Here is a 20346-nt window from a genome sequence, read left to right on the forward strand (position 1 = left end):
CTCTCTTCCTTTGCTCCCTGCCCCCCATGCTCATCTGCCCAAATCTTTTCCATCCATCTTTGGTTCTTTTTGTCTGTGTCCGCCATGCTGTAGGCTGTGCAGTGCTGTTACAGTGCTACTGAAGAGCCACACTACAGAGAGGGGAGGAAAGATTGCCCAGATGGTGAACCAATGAGGGGTGAGCTAACCTTCTAATGATACTAAACAAAATTTAGCATTTCTAATCCCAACTGGCTGATTGGCCTGCAGGCTGTGGCACCTCAGATGTGCAAAAAGCCTCCCGTTGGCCTGTAGCTCTCACACAGAGGGAATTCAAAATGCCACAGACGAGAGCTGGTGGTGCTGCGCTTGTGGCCCCGGCCCCACCTGATGGTGAGCCTGTGTGCAGTAGAGCTTGTAATTACAGAAGGAGGTGGTAGTAATAGAGAGTAGAGTACAGGCAAACACACAGGCAGACAGCTGGCCCCCTGTCAGTTTCACTGCTCAGACATAGGGGACAAAAGTGATGCTCTGAAACTGTATAGCAGATTATCGCTCATGTGAGAAAGACAAAATGGTGATGCAGATGATGATGAGAGTGATAATGATGACAGATGCATTTTATAACGCAGTCATGTTCACAGAGCCTTTTAGAAATATGTCGCCTTTCACTTTCATTATCTCTGTGAGGCTCTGCATACATGGTGAGGTCTGTGTAGATAATTAGGTAATTGCAACTCCAGCAGGATATATTTCAGTCTACAGTATGTAAAATAAATGTTATTTATGAACTGGCTACATGTGGATTAGAGTCTACACCACACTAGTGGCCCAGGCTGTACTTAGCAACAGCAGTACTTTGAGTTAAATGCTAACATGCAGATGTCTAGCTGGTAAAATGCTTAGCATGTTCCCTATCTTAGTTTAGCATGCTAACATTTTCTAATTGGCACTAAACAAAGTACTAAACAAAGTACACCAGAGGCTGCTGGGAATGTAATTAGTGTTGCAAATATTTGGTTATAATCCAAAGTATTGGATAAATTAAGATTTTGATCAGATGATATTGCTAGATGAAAAATGAAGAGCTCACCAAAGTTATTACAATTCCTCCCGAGGCATGTATGAATGTGTGTACCAAATTTCATGGCAATCCATCCAATAGACCCATTTCACAGCAGATATTTTGACTTGTCAAAGCAGGAAACACACAGGGAGAATTAATGACATTAATGATGGCTGCATTCAATTTAGGTGAGCAAGTTCAAGGGCTCTATTGTGCATGCTCACTCACTGACATGGCTTACTGGGACAATTAAAGGAGAACGGAGCTATTGTTAATGATATTAATTACACCTGTGCTTTCTCTGCTTTGACAAGTCAAAATATCTGCTGTGGAATGAGTCTATTGTCAAGACATTTCACTCAAAACCACAAATGTCAACCTCATGATGGCTGTAAAAAGAAAGTCAGAAGATCACCAAAGTCAGATTCATCCTCTGGGCCACGAGTGTCTGTACAAAATTTCATGGCAATCAGCCAAAGGTTAGTGTGGCTAAAAATTAAAACCTATCTAGGAACAGCACTGTAGCGTTATGCAAGAGACAAGGACCAAATAAATTATTACTGAAAATACCATCAGCAGTACTATATTCTAAAAAATGACTATCATAACAAATAAGTAAGTGAAAGCATATTATTGAAAATGAATTCATAGTATTCTTGAGACATTGTTTTTATGTGTTTTTACCCTTTGAGGGCTATTTGGCAGCAAACACTTTACCACTTTAATACTGATATTTTACAAGCTCATCAGATAGTCCAAACAGGGTCAAAACCTGCTGAAATGCTTCTGTGTCTTCATCAACATAAGTGCATAACATTACAGTCTTATGATATTATCATACTGGAAGACCATGTTAGCTCTGAGAAATGCATGAATCATCTGCAACCACTTTCCAAGTCAATTTCAATGCTTGCCAGTCTATGCAAAGTGTACTTTAGCTAGTTAGAACCAACATTTTTTTAACATTGTTGTATGTTGGCTTTGCACTTGAGAGCTTATAGAAATCAATGTGTGTGTTTGTGCATGTGAAAGAAAGATAAAGACTGAGGGGGTAAACAGAAAAACAGACTGACAAACAAACAGATAGTCGGAGCAGGAGCCCTATGCTGAAGCTTTTCCATGTCTCTTAATCCTAAAAAGCCTCTGCTCTTTTCGGGTGGCGCAGAGAGGGAGGGATTGTTGTCAGGACCAGTTATGTGTAACACTGCGGGCCCATAGAATGTGTCTGCCTCTTCATTGGTAAGGCAGTCAGGTAGGACGCTGCTAGGCCTCTCCAAAAGAGCTTCGGCGCGACGTTTCCGCTCTCAGTGAAAAGACGGAGACATAGTGATGTGTCTGTTGCTGGGTGATTCACAAAAAGAAACCCAGGGTGCATTTCTAAAAAAAGGGGAGGGTGGAAACACAGCAGCAAAGTAAAACAAATACTGGCCTCCGTCCCTGCCTCGCTCACTCTTCTCACAGCCAGGGAGGAATGTAGGAGTCGATGAGGGAGAGGATAGAGGGGAAAGCGACATCAAAATGTTTCTGCCAAGCCAGGTTATGTTGCAATTATTACCTAAAACTCTAAGGCAAAAGGCAGTTGTGAGTAGATATATCTCTTTCCTCTTGATAGTTGCAAATTTGTGCTTTTTTTTTTTATAGCTTAAATCAATTACCATTAAATAACTCTCATGGCCCAACTATCAGAAATATCTTATGCCACTAAGGATACGCACAGTCATGTGATGAGAGATGTATTGTCTGTAAATGTGTAGTGACATTTTTTGACCCCTGTCATGATTTATTACAATATCAGTGACACAGGTTGCAAAAGGTTACAGCAGGTGCAGCAGATGAATATGAAACATGTCATTCTCAGTGTGCGAGCAAAAACATCAATTGGGAAAGACATGCTTGTTTTTAATGATCGATGACAGAACTATCATATGTCATATTAAATGCGCTTTATTATTATATGTAAATGTCAGAATAATTAACACCTGTGGCAGGGAATGCTTTCCTAAACGCTGCGGTGCTCTTGTTGGATCAGATTCTTCCAGGTGTTTTTTTTTTTACAAGTGTTCCAATTTGAAATCAAATATTTATTAGGCACATTGCTTCTTTCATACTACATTGAATATCTACAATAATGTTGTCTTTTTCATTGTCTTTCTCAGCTCTAAGTATAAATGAAATTATAGAACAACCTGCTGCTTCGGTCCGAGGCTGCTCAGGTGGGTTTTCAACTGATTTTTATGAACTGTAAATAAATGACAAAGAACATTTTAAAAACCTGCTTAAAGGCTCAATATGTGACCATGTCTGTGTCTCTAATATGCTTTTTATTTACACACTAATGAAAGAGCTTATGACTGAATAAATGAGGCATTAAAATGGTAATTAAATTAGATTTACATATTTGTTTATTCATTGCCACCTCCTGTGCTTAGAAACTGAGAAAACAAAGAATTTGGATTTGGATGTTTTTATTTATTCAACATGAAACTGTGTACATGACAGAGTGTGCTACCTTAAGAGCGCTGCAATCTGAGTAGGATGTAGTCATTTAAGCTAGCATGGATTCATCTAGCCTCAATTATTTTCGCTATTCTTTGTATTGTCCTATGTAGAATATTATTTGTGGGTTCTATTGTTTCTTACAACACTGGTACAGATTAAATAAATGTCACTGTTTGAAGAAATAAGCATCTCCCAACTCCTGAAACACAGAAATAATCATCATGTGAGGTCGCTGATGGACTTTGTCAAATACAGAGTTGCGGGTTCAAGTCACAAGACTTGGACCTGAGCCAGACTCAAGTCATGAATCTGATGACTTTAGACTGGACAAAATCAAAAATACTCGCAACTTGACTTTGACTATAACACCAATGACTTGTGACTTCATTTTAACTTTAGCCTTTGACTTGGAATGAGTTGAAACCCTCTTGAAGTCCAGAGGTTGGACATGAAATTGCAAATCAACTTATTTATTTTAAGGGATAATCACATTGTGTGAGCTGGAGGGAAACATATGTTTGGCAGATCAGCAGACAGACAACAGATGATACTCACATTATCAGATTTAGACGTAAAGTCTGCTATTATTTCTATAAATTTACAGAATAAAAAATGGACTCTTTAAAGTAACTTACATTACATTTGGTTTGTGGCACATAATGACTTGTTAAGGACTTGAAACACAAAGTTTAGCACACAGACTTGACTTGGGGTGTGCTAGTCTTAACTAGCCACAACTTAAGACACTTAACTTGTGATTTGCAAAACTCTGACTATATCCCACTGCTGGTCAAATGTTAGGTTATCATGAGCCAAACATACTTGTTCATACCAAGAGGTCATCACAGCTTCAGACCAGATCTGCAGCAGGAAACACATAAAACATCACTATTTCTGGTTGAATCAAAATCTCTGTTCTTAATGGTTGATGCTTCACTACAAATGACTATTTGAAAGCAGCTTTTATAGCTGTCAATGTGTTTTTTTTTATATCATTTCACCATATTAGATTGACTTCAATATAATTTATTGTTATGTTTTCAAAAATATTAAAACAGAGGAAGCAAAAATCATATTCAAATATAAATGCAATTTGGCTTTTTACACCTATAGATCCAGCAAATCCTTTGTAAATATTCCCCTAAGCATCTACAGCCATTTGCTAATTAGTAAAATACATGTAAACCAATTACACAAATTAAAAAATCGACCTGCTGGTGACGCTAGATGTAAAGTCAGGAGATCCCCAAATTCAGTAGGATTCACCTTCTGGAGACCATGAATGTCTGAACCAAATTTTAATGGTAATCCATCCAATATGTAGCTGTGAAGATATTTCAGTCTGGACCAATGTGGTGGACTAACTAACCAACCAATATTACTATACATACATCTATGCAGCTAGCAGGGCTTAACACTTAATTCAGTGGTATGAGAGGTGACATTTCACCCTCAAAGCTGCTCTGTACATTGCTCACCTAACATTTGTTCACGTGTACATCTTCAAAATGTATTTCCAGCTGTTGTTGATTCAGCGTTTTTCCCGCAGTATTTACTGTTAGTCTGACAACCAACTGTATTTTGTAGAGTGGTGACAGCAAGTATTGTAGGTACAACACTGAAGGCCAGTTCAGAGGAATGGATGTTGTTTACGTCTGGTAACATGTTAAGCGTTTGACAGACATTCACCACACACACACATACACACACACACACACACACACACACACACACACACACACACACACACACACACACACACACACGCACAGGACATGAGACCTTTGCCCTACATTCCCAATCGACATCTATTAATTTTTACTACCAGTACTGAATAATGATGTGGAAGTCATTAAAGTACCTTTAATACTTTTTTCATGTTAATGAATAAAGATTCTGACTGAGATTATAATTTAATTACTATTATATAATTTTTGCGATCAGGTTTTTATTAAACATTTAATATTAAACACAACATATGTATAGCCAGGGTAAGCTGAACAGGCAGGTAGATTGAAATAGATAAATAGAAAAAAGATTGTATAACAAAAAAATAAAGGAATCCATAAAAATAATAAAAGCATTGACAAGGTTGACCAATTTTGACATAATAAAAATATTTCTTTTCTAGAAGTGAAATAAACAAGCAATCTAACTGGTTAATAAATAAATAAATAAACACATCATAAAGATAAATAGCTGAATAATAATGAACAAGTATTATGTGGCTCATGGCTAAAACAACACAGCAACAATTCTTCTGCTCGCCATCTTTCCAACATTATTTAATCACATCCGCCTGTTAATAATAAAGACAAATTAATAAAAGAAAATTAAATATCTTAACTACTATTGATCTATATCAGTTTTGGCTGAAAGCAATTATGAATTATTGAATCAAAACAAAATGCTGCTCCTTTTGTCCAGAGGGCTAGTGGCTTGTGTTATGGGAACATCAATACACTTTGGCCTCTGGTTATGCTATAATTTATAGCTGAGGATATGTTTCATGCTCGTACACCTGTATTAATGTTCCACATCAATCTGGTATTTCGTATGTCAGAACACAGTGGGGGGCTTTGGGTGCTGGATGACTGACTTTGATTGGCTTGTAGCTGCCAGAGTTACAGAAATGTGAATCATAGGACGGACAAAGGACGGACTCAGTAGTTGGAGCTGTAACTGGAATGTTCCACTTAACTGGTTTGTGTTGAATCTCACGTATTTGTGATAAAGAAGCTCTGCTTGATGAATGAAAGCATTCCACTGCTTTTCCATTTGGGCTAAGATAACACTATGAATACCCATCTATCACATGCTTAATCAATTGCTGAGATTTTATGGCATGCATCTTTGTTATGTCTAAATTGCCATGGAATAGGAATATGTGTCCTTCCTATGGGCGTCGAATCTATTCCCAAAACCACTTTTATGGGTTGTTACCCCTAGTCAATGTAATTGAGGCAGACAGAATGTGATCCATGAGTCAGGACTGATATTTAGACTTAATAGCTTTCAGAGAATCAGCATCCGTCGCCACCTGCACCCTCAACACATGGATGTCTGATGTTGCCACCAGAGAGGAGAGGGAAGGATGGAGAGAGGAAGAGTGGAGACTGTGATTCCTCTTATATCCTTTGCCATCTTTTTCTCCTGTGTAGCTTGAAAAAATACAGTAACTTTAATTGGAGATAGTCATCAGAGATATTCACAGAATATATTTGATATACATACATCATCACACCATTAAAAAGGTAAACAAGGTTTTGGGCTCATTGCACAGAAAAAAAATAAAACATTTTGAAAAGTAAATACAGGAGGAAACGAAATCAGTTCAATTCACATGACTATTTAAATGCAAATTCCTGCTTTGATAAATGAAATATGTGCTGATGTGTTGCTAGGCAACAGAGCTATGGGCTGTTTGGTCGGTTGGTTGATTTTAGCCCCTTGACCATTTCCTTCTGGACTGTTGTGAGGGCAAAGGTCCTAGAAAAGGGTCACTTAAGAAGCAAGGTGGGCCTAAAACTGTGGGTCTGGGATCGAGGGACTATCCTTTTAATCATTAATGATCAAAAAAGTTTTGCATTTAGTCAAGTTACAGTCGCAGGTATATTGAGGTTAGAGAAGCTGAGGAGCTCCGGCTGACACTCGGGCAGCATACAGACGGTCTGATGCTCTCTGGGGTGAAGTCTCAATTAAGGCTGCAGCCACGTGCATCTAGACTGAGCAGCCGATCTTCACAAGAAAAACAACAGTATAGGTCTAAAATTCAGGCTGGCAAACACAGCCTATAGTTATATTTATGCCATCCAGAAGCTGTAGTAATTATGACCCAGGGAAGTGACGCAGTTCAGATGGCGTCAATATAAGGTGACAATTTGCCTTAGTAGGAGTAAGAAGGTTTGGTGGATGGCTAGATGGCAAAAAGTGGACTTAGCTTCAGGAGACTGCTGTTCGCCTCCTGCCACTAGCCACGAGTGTCATGTTTCCAACTGCAAGTTGGGGCATTTATTAAAAATCATAACAACGATTGACGTGGTGTTTACTGTTCCCATGACGACGAAGGTTGAGACACGTTAAGGAAATATGAACCACGTTTTAAGTGATCACTTTAACGCAAAACGATGATCTTTCCCTAACCCTAACCAAGTGGTTTTTGTGCCTAAACCCAACCAGACCTTAACCACAGCATTCTTGCACCAAAAAACATAATTATTTTTTAGCAGTGACTTGTAACGGTTTTGGAAAGCAGCATATTATGCTCCTATTTTGGAAAATGGCATATTACGCTCCTATGGGTCGTTCAGAAACGCTCCTATGGGTCGTTCTGGAGTGCAGGTACAATCAAGCTATGTGGTTGTTTAATTATGAGGATGTGTTGGACTGAGTGAAAAGACTGACACCAGAGTGAAAGTTTGGGGTAGACGGTTAAAACTGATGTTTGGATTGAGAGGCAAGAACTGAGGCAAAGTATGAGCTTTGGGGCAGACAAACAGTGCAGGAGTCTTGGTCTGATATGAAGGAAAGGGCTGAACTAGAGGACCAGAGACTGAGGCCACAGTCGCTCCCAGAGCTGGTGTGTTCCTCCATCTCCTTTAAGCTGCTGCTGCTGCTGCTACAGAACAGCAGCTGCTGGAAAATGCCTTATTAAGTTTTATGGAGTCCCTATTATGGTCCTCAGATGAGGTTTCTGGGGGTTAATGCGAATTTGGTTTGCTCTACCAAATGCTTTATGTTGTTTTCCAGCTTAAAGCCTGTAGGCTTTCATGGTCTCATGATTGCTAAAATCAGTAGTATTGTATAATCCAAACAACCTGAACAGTTATTTAGGCAAAGTTTATTTGTTAGCTTATTTGTGCAGCAGAGTGTGTTTCATTTCAACAAGAGTTTCATTTTAAAACAATATTTTGGAAAACAAATCAGAATTTCGAAAAAGCAAATGATACGCAGTTCTTCCCAAGTATTGTGTCTTGTGTGTAAGCATATCAGTTCTTTTCTTTGAAGCAAATCCAAATGAGATGAAAAATGAAAAAATGTGCAGACAACTACAAGCAAGATAAAGTAAGGCAACAAAATCAATTGGACAATTACCCTTTGGGAGTAAATAAAGTGATTGATTGAAAACAATGCAAAGCAATTTTAGCAATACAACTATGATATATGATAAATAGAGTTCAATAGTGTTCATCTCATCTGACCTATAGAGATATTGATCGTTATTGGCTGATAATGTGCATTGACTGCACCCCACATATGTGCAAACTTTAATATTTATGTTGTACTACTCAAAATTGTTTGATATCAAAGTCAGTGTTCAGACATGAGCATGCTACATGTGTGCACAGTATCAGAATTTATAATCATACAGAGTTTAAAATTTTAACGGTGCACTTTTTAAGATGCATATAACTATTATTTCTGAACAGAATGCACAGTATATAGTAATATGGGACTATTTTTTAAAGCTTTTCCTCATGAAATTCTTCTCCACTGCCATTCATATTTGACATTTCAAGGACAAACTTTAAAAAACATCCCCTAGAGGAAGAAGAGGCAACACATTAAAGATATACTAAGATGTTTTTTTCAGGCAGAGCTGGAACATGTCTTATGTGTGTCTCCTTATTATCTGATCCTGTATAGCTCATATCTTTTACACCGTACCTGTACAGTTCATAGTGATGCATGTTGCTATCACTGGTTGATACCAATGTTCCAGCGGTTGACATTTAACTCCCATTGGTGCTTGCTAAGAATGTACACATGTTGCTAGGAGGCACTTCAATTAAAGCATCAACCAAAATGCATCGTGACATTTTCAACATTTGAACCTAATTTAAAAAAACATTTTGAGTCTATGAGATAGTCCAAATGATGAAGCATTGCAGCTTCATAAACCAGCATTCACTAAAGAGAGACTGCATGCTTGGAATAAATAGATGTTTGTAATTATGTACTCTGTGCTGGAAGGGATGTTTCCCTCTTGGGATATTGGACATTTTACATCCATCACTTTTGCTCTTTTCAAAATGGCTTTCCTACAAAACGGATTTATACAAAAATGTTATGAAAAAAAGCTAATTTAAACTTGTAGTCCTTTTTATGCATGTCCAACACCTCATATCTTTCTTGCCTTGTTAGCCTAGCTGGACCAGGGGTTTTGCTACTCAGGTGTCTGTTGTAGGTTAGTTCAGCATAATTGGTTGTGTAATGATCCAGTCACACACCTTCTACACACCACTAGCTCCTCACAGCTTTCTTTTCCTGCAGGATTGCTCCAGTAGACAATTTAATAGATGATGTGAAGGTCACATTGAGTTTAAACATTTTTCTCTGAAATGTTATTATGCAAATGCTGCTGCTTTCTGAATGCAATCAGGTGTATCCTTTTTCCTTATCATGGATCACATCACAACCTGATCTGTATTTTCTTGAGCTTCTACTTTCACCCTGCTACTCCTGCTTGGGAATTATCTTATATCCATGGAGGTTAACTTACCACGGTATCCAGAATTGTGGATTATTTAACAGACAGTCACCAGTGTGTCCACCACCTGAGCAGTGTTTCGGACATGCAGCTGAAGACTAGAATGACGGTGACCCAGGAGACTGCACTATCATCCTCTGCTGTACAATTCAACTCCTGTTCACCCACCTTGGACTCCAGGTTTAACTCTGTTAACTCACTGTAGCATAGTTTAATGGATAAACCTGGCTGTTTGAGTACATCAACAATCCTTTATTTTCACCAGGTTCTGCCAAAGACTAGCAGAAAACCAAGTTTCTCTGGGTCAGCTACATCAAAAGTTACACTTCCTTAAGACTGCAAAGTAGTATCTAATACAACATCAACTTCCTGTTTGATTTCCGTTCCCTTTCAAAGATTAGTGCTCTGCAATGTGGTAGAAAACGAATTGCAGCTCAATATCATCAAAAGGAAGGAGCTACTTGTGGGCCACTGACAGAGCAGAAAATCATGGACATCTGTCAGTATCAGCCTAATCATCTTGGGAATGACAATCATATTGGTTCGTTGGTTCAGTGACAATCCAGGAAGTATCTTTTATGTAGGGCAGTAAAAGGTAAAGGTTGAGGTGGTGGATGTTGGAGAGCAACACATATTCTCTGTATTGTTGCTGACCATTGTAACATTATAATAGCATACAGAAAACGACATTTTATATTATTCCTGATTTTGTATGATGCATAACACAACTCCTTCCTGTGACATTCCACTTTGATGAGATGTATTTTTCGTAATTATTCTTGAAAAGACCTATACACAACCAAATAACTACGCTGTACCCTGTGGTGGCTTTTCCACAGTTTTGAGTTAATGAAGTGCAAAAAATAAAAGTGAACAAAATCCTTAGAATCCAATCGATGTGTCATGTTGCTTACAGTCTTATTGACAAGGTTTTGAATATATTATCTGATTGTGTGTGAGTTGTGGGTGGGTGTGCAGTTACATACACATGCTGTTTGTGAGGAATTTTACAGTAAATGTGTGTGTGTGTGTGTGTGTGTGTGTGTGTGTGTGTGTGTGTGTGTGATAGGAAATGAAGGAGAGCAGGTGTCAGCAATCTCTCCATGCTTCCCTACTTATCTCCTATTCACCCAGGCCGTTTCTATGGTAACGAATGAATTGATTGCCACATGGATGATTGGTGCCAATCCACCAGTCATTGGCCTCATAATGGACACCCACTCAGGGACATAATAGTAAATTAAGACTGAGCAAAGCCTTGTATGTATGAAATTCATCTGTGTGGGATTTGAAACTTCTTGATTTATAGTTTTCTCCACTCTTTAAAGCAATATTAGGCAAACCTCTTCAATGGTTGGAACTCAAAATTGTTAATGGTTAATGGTGCAGTCATTAGCATTTAAAATATTCTGGAAACAATAATCACCGTAGGGACTTGTTGATTACAACAACACACACTCATGGGTATATATTACTGACAAACAAGCTCAATTCTCAGAAAAAAAGGAATTGAAACAGTAAATATTTTTATCACAGAGAAGAAAAACATTTTCATATGGACTACCAAAAGGGCCACAGTTGAAAAATCTTTGTTTTACTATGCAAAAAAATCCTGCCTAACCTGCATAATGCATGCACCAACCACATGCAGTCAAAGCTTTAGTGTGCTATCATCTTTCTTTCAACAGTTTTATCTGGCATTACTAAAACTAAAATACCTGATTATTTACAGTATAAAATTCACATTTACTGAGATAGAATAATTAGAAATAAATTAAGATAAGCAAACTGTACCTTTGACTGTATGTGCACATGGATAGAAGGAAAACAAGTTCCTGTTTGTGAATAGCAATCAGCACCACAGTGAAGTGGACAGCTCCCGCTCAGTCTGACCAGGGTTTAGTACAAGCCCAGGTTAACATAGAAACACTATCAAACATATAACAATAACCCAGGGTTGAAGTTAGCCCTATACATGTTCAAGGGTGAAAAGACATGTTCTTTGACTGTAAACATCAATGTCAATGTGATGATATATTTCATGTATTTATATTATCCTAGTATGACATGGACAAGACTTAACAGATGTGAGCTTCACACACCATCAAGGCATCAAAGAACATCACTGTTCTGCATTGCAGGCCCAAAATTATGTATGCACTACTGAACCTGTGGGTGAAATGCACAGAGAGAGGATGCAAAACCACTGGTGACATGCATGAACAATTATAGTGTGAGCAGTTGAGGAGTTGTTGAAGTTAAACAAATGCACAAATCACTAAAGTGGTGGTTGGCAAATGTTCAATATCTTGACTGAAGAAATCACATTCACTTAAGTTGAAATACGAGTGTTTTTTATATACTGTATGACTAAAAATGTGCCAAGAAGAACTTTTTGTCACCTTCCTATTTTCTTTTCAATTGCTTTCACCTCTCACACCCATGTTAATGGATTCACCTGGTATTCCTTTTTTTCTCTGCTAGGATTCAATACAACATTTCCAGATTCTTGTTACGTGTACTTGTGCAGCGTCTTTCACTTCCAGGCTTTCTTCAGCGTTGTGATGAGTGCTTTTCTGATTGATAAAAGTTTTTTCCAGGCTGTGGAGAGTTTCAACTTACAACATCTCGACAGCTACCACTTAGCTGTAATTCTGGTAGAGATGGCAGGTTCACAGCTTTCTACAGAAAATCCTTTACTTTGTTAGAATTTTTCAAAGTGATTTTCGAAAGTGATTCACAGGTGAGTCTCTTTTGATGTACCCTGCTGCAAACAAATATTTTACTCACTCAAAAAAGATGTACTGGGTTCTGTAAGCTTCTCTATACATATAGGCTATGCAAGTTATATTAGGTTGGGTGGCTCGGGTTGCCATGACAAAAAGTTTCTTTTCAAGGGGTGCTGTGGTCCAAAAAAAGTTTGGGAACCACAGTTTTAGAAGAGGGATATAAAGACACAGTGCACACAGCACATTTGTTATAAGGACATTGAATTGTAGTGGATTACACGGCTTTGTGGGAGAAAATCACTGTCCTTAGTGTGACAGCACGTCTCTGTCAGCATATGTGACAATTAGAGTGTGTAGACTCTAGACAGATGCATGACTGATGACCATGTTAGGATGTCTATTAAGACAAAAACATACAATCACCACCATCTGTCAACAGATCAATCCACCCCAAACTCTGAACAAGTGGTCAAGAAAGAAAGAAAGACACTAACTTAAGACTTATAGTGGTGCAACAAAATACCTTTGATATTGTGTTTTGTAAGTCTTCTGTCATAAGGTGGCTGGTATGCAGGTTTTACTAAAGATTATAGAATTCAGCCTCATTCCTTCCTGGTGACTCGATTAAATATTTTCACTATGTCCAGTTTGTCCACAATATCATGTTGATGTGGTTAAAGCATCTGTGAAAACAAGGTTGTGTCCATAAAACCAGTCCCTCTCTCAATGGCAATCAATTCTGCCAATTAGAGAACTATATGAGGGTGTTAAACACAGTATTGATCTTTCCCAACTCACTAAGTGTTCACTGTATGAATGCAAAGGTTAATAGCTCTTCAGAGTTATAGTTGTGGAGGGGGCCAGCCTTTTGTCAATTCTGAGTGAAATATGGGTTGTCACAAGGAGGCAGATCAATTACTGGTCACAAATCCCCTTTCTGCTTTTCTTTACAAATCAGCAAAATAATCTTAAATATGAATTCTGAATCATGGATTTATTCACAAGGAAGATATTTACTGTTGAGTGTCTGATCTTAACATAAAATCCACATTACAATAATAACCCCACCTACCCAGGTTGCAGAAATAAGTTAATAATTCATATTAAATTATGTGGTAACACTTTAAGTTTTTTGCTTTTATGATTAGTATATAAAACATTTAATAAGTGGTTTATAACATACTAATGTAGTTATAAGCAGATATAAGTCCATTTCATTTTTATTAGTACCATTACCAGTGTTGGCCATTAAAAAAATGAAGTGTCCTTATTATAGTGTTTCACTGAAGCATTTTACTGTTGGCACCAGATATTACATGCAGAAACATTCAGTCAGCTGTTAATAGCAAAACAGGGTCAGAGCAAATTTGTAACAAAATGCAAAGACAACCACAAGACTTACAGCACTAAAATAACAGCATTTTTTTTATTCTGGAGGCGTCACATTTCGGAAATTAATATCTCAAAATCTCAGCAATTACAGCTGAAAGTGTCTGCATGGCTCAAAGCTGCTAGGAGTGTGAATCTTATTTGCAGATTTTGTTTTGTGCTATGTAATGAGGATTTTGGTGTGTGAACAGTCACCATCTCCGAGGTTTTTTTTTTTTTTCATTTTATCTTAAGTGACAGTATGGCAGCACTATATTTAATCATAATGGCTTTTCTTGTTGTGAGAAAGGGTCTCTTACTGTGATCTCAGTTATGGAGATATAAGTGTTTCCTCACTCCAAAGGCTGTGTTTCAGTTTCTGAGAAGAAAAGGGGTTTAATTTTGCAACATTTTATGCTGTGGGTATAATGTGGCGATAATCTCTCTCTGGAAGCAGTTAAACTGATACTGGTCTGAGAGATATTCCTGAGTTTTGGTTTGTTGGCTCAAATTATATCTGCGGTATTTTTTTAAAGTGCATTCCTTTCTTATTTTTATTTTCTGTTTGTGTAGTAAATGTTAAATTAACTTAAACTTGTCCATATAAAGAGAGAGTGTGAGGGGAAAGAATAAATGGTGGAAAAGAGGATGACTAAACTGAAGCTAGAACCTGGATTTTAGGTTTTAATCTTATCAGTTATTCAGAAACTCTGAGTCTGTGATCAAAGATGATCATGTATAAAAGCCTGATGGCAAAGAGAGATCACACAGAGATAAAGGATAATTGCTGTGACACTTGTTTCTTTGAACATCGTCTTTCTGCCCTATTTCAGGATTCAGTCTTGAGGATATGGATATATTAAAATCCATTTATACTTCCGGAGCCCGGACTAGTCACAAGAAGCATTCTTACAAAACATACTCTAAGATTTATTCATTTTACAGAGGAGCATGAAATTGAATAATGAATGGGAAAAAAAACAGCTGTTCATAAGAAACATAATGAAATTGAATTTTTTCGTCTGCCTAGTTAATGACACAGTGGTCACTTTTTGATTAATGTAATGGTGAGATTATTGACTTTTCATAACTGAAAAACAGATGAAAGAGCAATGTTCTTTGGCGAGCTTTCTTGATCCGCTGAAACAGTGCTGATCTCTGAATGATGACAGGTTGTATTAAGGTGCATCGTACCCCTGTGTCAACCAGATGTTGCATTGTGCCACTTTTTTTTTTATAAACATATTTTATTGACATCGTAGAGATCATCACAAAACAGTACAGTCATATGAATTTCTCCAAGATTTACTGTAGTGTGCCCATGTACTCTTTTGAATTGTATGAGTTGAAACTTTGCACAAGGTTTTATTTCTTCCAGCGCCTTAGTCCACCGGTTGTCAGATATGATAATGCTCAGTTCTGTTTCCCATTGTGTTTTAATCTTCAGCAAAGCCAGAGGTTTGAGGAATTGCCAAATTTAAAGGTACCTGAAGTGGTGACATTGCTATAAGTTGAAGGCAGTGCACAGGTGAGTAAAGCTGGAGAATGTGCCACTTTCTTACCATCAGTTCCAAAAGATAATAACAAGATTGATGTCAACGCTAGTGAAATCTCCTCTGCTGCAGTATCATTTGGCTGTCTTGACGAAAAGACAGGCATTTTCTTCATATCGGTGCTTCTAAATAGACATTTAGTATGAGGAGCAGATGTGTTGTGACATGGCTCTCAGGATGGTTGTCTGTTTGGCTAACTTCTGATATAGACTGACAATGACAAGTGAAAAGGTTCCAGCGGGTGTTTGGTGGCTGAGCCACCCGATGAAGCAGAGCACACACAGGGACCGAGCTAACCTTGCCTGGAGAAGCTACAGGCTTATGAAGGGGTGCAGCCAGATAAAGAATAATACATTGTGACATATAACAACACTGAGCCCCTAAAATTAATCTGAAACTGAGCAAGTTTACTTTTTAAGGCCTTCTTTAATCGTGACTCCTACTGAAAAAAAAACTTTATTTTTGATCCCCTACTTTATATCTGATATGGAAAGCTATAGAAAGTTTTATTAATCTGTGACAACCAACACAAGTGATGCAAACCCCTCGCTGTTGGTCGAGGGAGCATTTAGACTGCCTACACCTTTACAAGTACACATGAGCTGTGTCCATAGTTGCATAGTGGCAATCCCTTTTTACCTAGTGCTTAATATTCTGTGTGTCTGACTTATTAGTGTAAAAATGTTGCACCCATGTAGTATCTTCTAAAATCCCCACTATGGAACTAAAATGTAGTGTTGGGCCTCAAACCACAAGGTCACACAGGGAAGGCCGACATGTAACCTGTGAGGCCTGACCACGAGGTGCTTTTTCCTTTGTTTCCCCCGAGACAAGGAATAGCACCAAAATGCTGCTTACAGACAACGGGAGTCCATTGCAAACTCCATTTCCAAGGATGCTTTGCGATTTTCACACCTCAGCAGGGAACAGTCAACATACAGTCTCTCATTGGCGGAGGCGCTCCTGCACAGCGGAGCGTCCTGATGACGCAGCCATCACATCACCGCCCCTTTAAAAACTGAACATGCCCTGAAAAACACGCTATTCCCATGTCACTGAGCTAGGGGTAACTCTGTGGACAAAGGAACCGCTTCTCTTCCTCTCACGATCACTTTCTCCCCTTCTTCCCTCTCTTTTGACTAACACATACTCACGCACACACACACACACACATACACGCACCGACATTTTTTTGCACATCTGATGGTGAGATAACGTCGGACAAAGCTTTGCTTTGTCTTTCCTTATCCGCCATCAGGCACGTCTAACCAAGACACCGCCGTACTACCGCCATACTTCCACATAGCTGTTGTGTTTTGTTTGGTAGAATTAGATTTTAGAATAGTTGTTTATTGAATGAAGCATTTGTTAACTTTGTTAATTTTGCTAAGTTTAATAAACACTGTTATATCTTAAAAGAAGTTCTTTTGTCATTATTGTGTAACATATTGTGAAAAGTGGCTGATTGAAGGAGTCAGAGCTCGAATTCGACCCTTCTTTGTTCACCCTTGAATGTTGATATCTCTCAGATATTAATATTCTAGGTGAACTCCTTTTATGAGACTACCTTGTTTGGTTATTGGTCCCAGTTTCCGGGTGTGCCCCATATTTGTTAATTTTTAAAGGTTCATGGGTTGTGATCATGCCAGTGAAAATTAATCTGTGTTACACATTTCTTGTTTGAGCACAGCCACAACACATTTCTTCTTCTGGTTCATTTTTACGAGGTAAGGGTGATTGAGGAGAACGATTATCATGGGTCATGCTCCTGTTTACTGGTTCATTACCAACCCCACATGCATGACAGTTTCTGCTCTGACCCTTTACAGAAAAGGGAGTTTAATGACTCTATTGCTCAGCATCACAATTTTTAAAGGACATCAGATTTTGTTTTTCTCAATTTCGCATTTTTATTGTGCAGTGTTTAATCCAAGTGTGAATTTTTAGGAGGATCGCTGGACGCAGAATGAGATGTCTCATCAACACTGCTTTCTATGTTCACAGACTGAAAATACTGACTGAGCAATGGATGATTAAGGAGAGAGATGAAACCAGACAGTATGGAGAGGTGAAAAGAGGGAGAACTGGAAGAGATTTTGAGGGGGACCAGTACAAGAAAGGAAAGATGGAAGGTAATTAAGAAAGACGCAGACATGGAAAGGAAGTTGGAGAGGAACAGATGTGGAGGGAAAAGCAGAAAAAAACATGGGGCATGAGAGACAAAGACAAAAATGGCTTAAGAGGGACAAAGATAAACAGAAGAAAACAGAGAATAGGAGGAAGGGTTGGAGGGAGAACAGCCAGTGGAGAATTAACAACAGCCCGGCACTGCTGCTGGCTTAACTATTGCATGTCTACATCACTGAAAGGTTACCATGAACAATAGTGACAGTTCTGCCTACTAGGCTCTGACTGGCATGCTTTACTCATAGCGTAGGGAGAGGAGAAAGAGAGAGGAAGAGGAAATGAAGAGCAAGAAGGAGCAATGAAGACAAAGGGAAACAGACAGAAGAGGTGAGGAAAGATGAAGAAGCATAAGAGAGGAAGTGGAAAGAGAGAGGAGCAGTGAAACAGAAGGATTCTGGAGAAAATTGAAACAGAGAGAAAGAAAAAAGTCAAAGTGAGAGAAGGGAGGGTAACATTGAGACCTTAAATGAACACAGATGATTGCGTGATGCTGAATCATTAGTCCTGGAGTAACAGCTTTTGTCACACTGCCATTTGGAAAGGGTAGGAAGAGGACAGTCTGCCCAGCTAATAACTGTGTTAGACTATTACAGTAAATACTCACAGAAAAAGTTTTGTACTCATACAGGGAGTTGACAGTATGTTCACCCCGGAAGCCTCAGTAAATGCAATTAAACAGTCCTTTTTTAATTTTAGCTCAACTTATATCTCTGAGCACAGTGGCACAATTCATATATTTTTTTTTCAAGATTTAGTTTATTGTCATTCTTTCTTGTTACTTGTATACACAAAAAAAACTAAATGCTGTTCCTCCCAGCCTACAGCAGGGAGGCAGAAACTGCATCCAATAGAGAAAACGAAATGGTTTCCCATAGTCTTACACAAAAAGCCAACATTCTGTACGGGCAGTGGCGAGAGATCACTGTCAACTGTCAATCAGGGGACAGAGATTGAAGAACGTTAAAAGAGATTGCCACTTATTATAAAACTTATCAGAATTAGCTCTCAATGAATATTTAATCTTCTCTAGCTTTAGAAAGGACATAATATCACTGAGCCACTGAGTGCTGGAGGGAGCTTTAGTAGAATTCCAGTGAAGAAGAAGATGGCATCTTGCCAGTAAGAAAGTGAAAGCTGGAATATCTAATTGCTTGGGGGTGTATCAGTTGTAGTCTTCTGGAAACCCAAATATGGCAATATGGGAGAGACATCTATAGTTAACAAAAGTATTTTTGACATAGTATCGAAGTAGTTCTGTCAAAGCAAATAATGGATAAGAATAGAACATATGTGTAAGATTGCAGGATGAAGCATGACATTTGTCAAAGCTGTCAGTGATACTGGGATAAATTTGTGACAATCAAGCTTTGGAAAAGTGAATCCTAATACTTTGAACTGTATGAGTGTGAGATAAGCGCAAGTTGAGATTGTGTGAATTTTGTTAAGAGCAACGTCCCACCAGTTATCCTTCAGGTTCAGCCCCAGTTCACACTCTCAAGCAGTCTTGACTTGGGTAGCTGGTGAACTATCAGAGGACAGGAGTTTGTTATAAACCTTCAAAATGAGTGACTTTTGAAGGGGGTCTAAGCTGAGAAACTCATCCCACAGTTAACTCGGAGGTGAGGAGGGAAAAGTTGGAAACAAAGATTTAAAGGTCACATATTATGTAAAATGCACTTCATCATGTCTTTTCAACATAAATAATTATCCTCAGTGTGTCTAGAGACCCCCCAAACTATGAGAAAAGACCATCCTCTCTCTTTATCCATCTTTCAGTTAATCACCATCTTTTCAGTAAATGTCGCCCACTGAAACCTACTTCTGTTGTGTTGGTTCTTGCAGGAAACTTCTGTTGTTTGCTGCAAGAACCAACACAACAATCTTTATGTCTTCCCATCATCTGAGGAATTGCAGACCTGTTTGATTCACTATATTTTTGATGGAAATGTCCCCACAAAGACTGGAAAACTGTTGTATATGTATGTGTTGGTGAGATACCAGCTGTCCGTGACCCGATCTCAATATTGGAAGCTATAAGCCATGTTTTATGCTGTTTTACTGTTTATTTAGCAAGTTAGCCTGTTGAATTTAGTGATAGCATGTTGCACAGCTAATATGGCTAGCAATGTTGGACTAATGTTGTTGAGGGACAGCCAGGAGAAATTGTGTGAATGTACTTAGACATAGAAAAAGAATGAACATGGAGCCCAAACCCCAACCCTCCAAAAAGGAGGGAAGAAGATGAAAGGAAAAAGAAAAAAATAAGCCGACACAAACCGCTTCTGGACAGAACAGCCTGAATACCAAACAACCCTGCCCTTGCACTTGCACTGACCCCATCCCCAAACGATGAAGAACCCAGTGCTAACTCCACAGGGAGTCGAATCCCTAACAGACATGCTTATAGCTTTTGACCCAGTAATAATAGTTAGGCTTGGGTTTGGGCTCCTGCAAACTTAACAATCAACTGCAAGG

The sequence above is a fragment of the Thunnus maccoyii genome, chromosome 3 (genome assembly GCF_910596095.1).
Source record: "Thunnus maccoyii chromosome 3, fThuMac1.1, whole genome shotgun sequence".
NCBI classification, from domain to species: Eukaryota; Metazoa; Chordata; class Actinopteri; order Scombriformes; family Scombridae; genus Thunnus; species Thunnus maccoyii.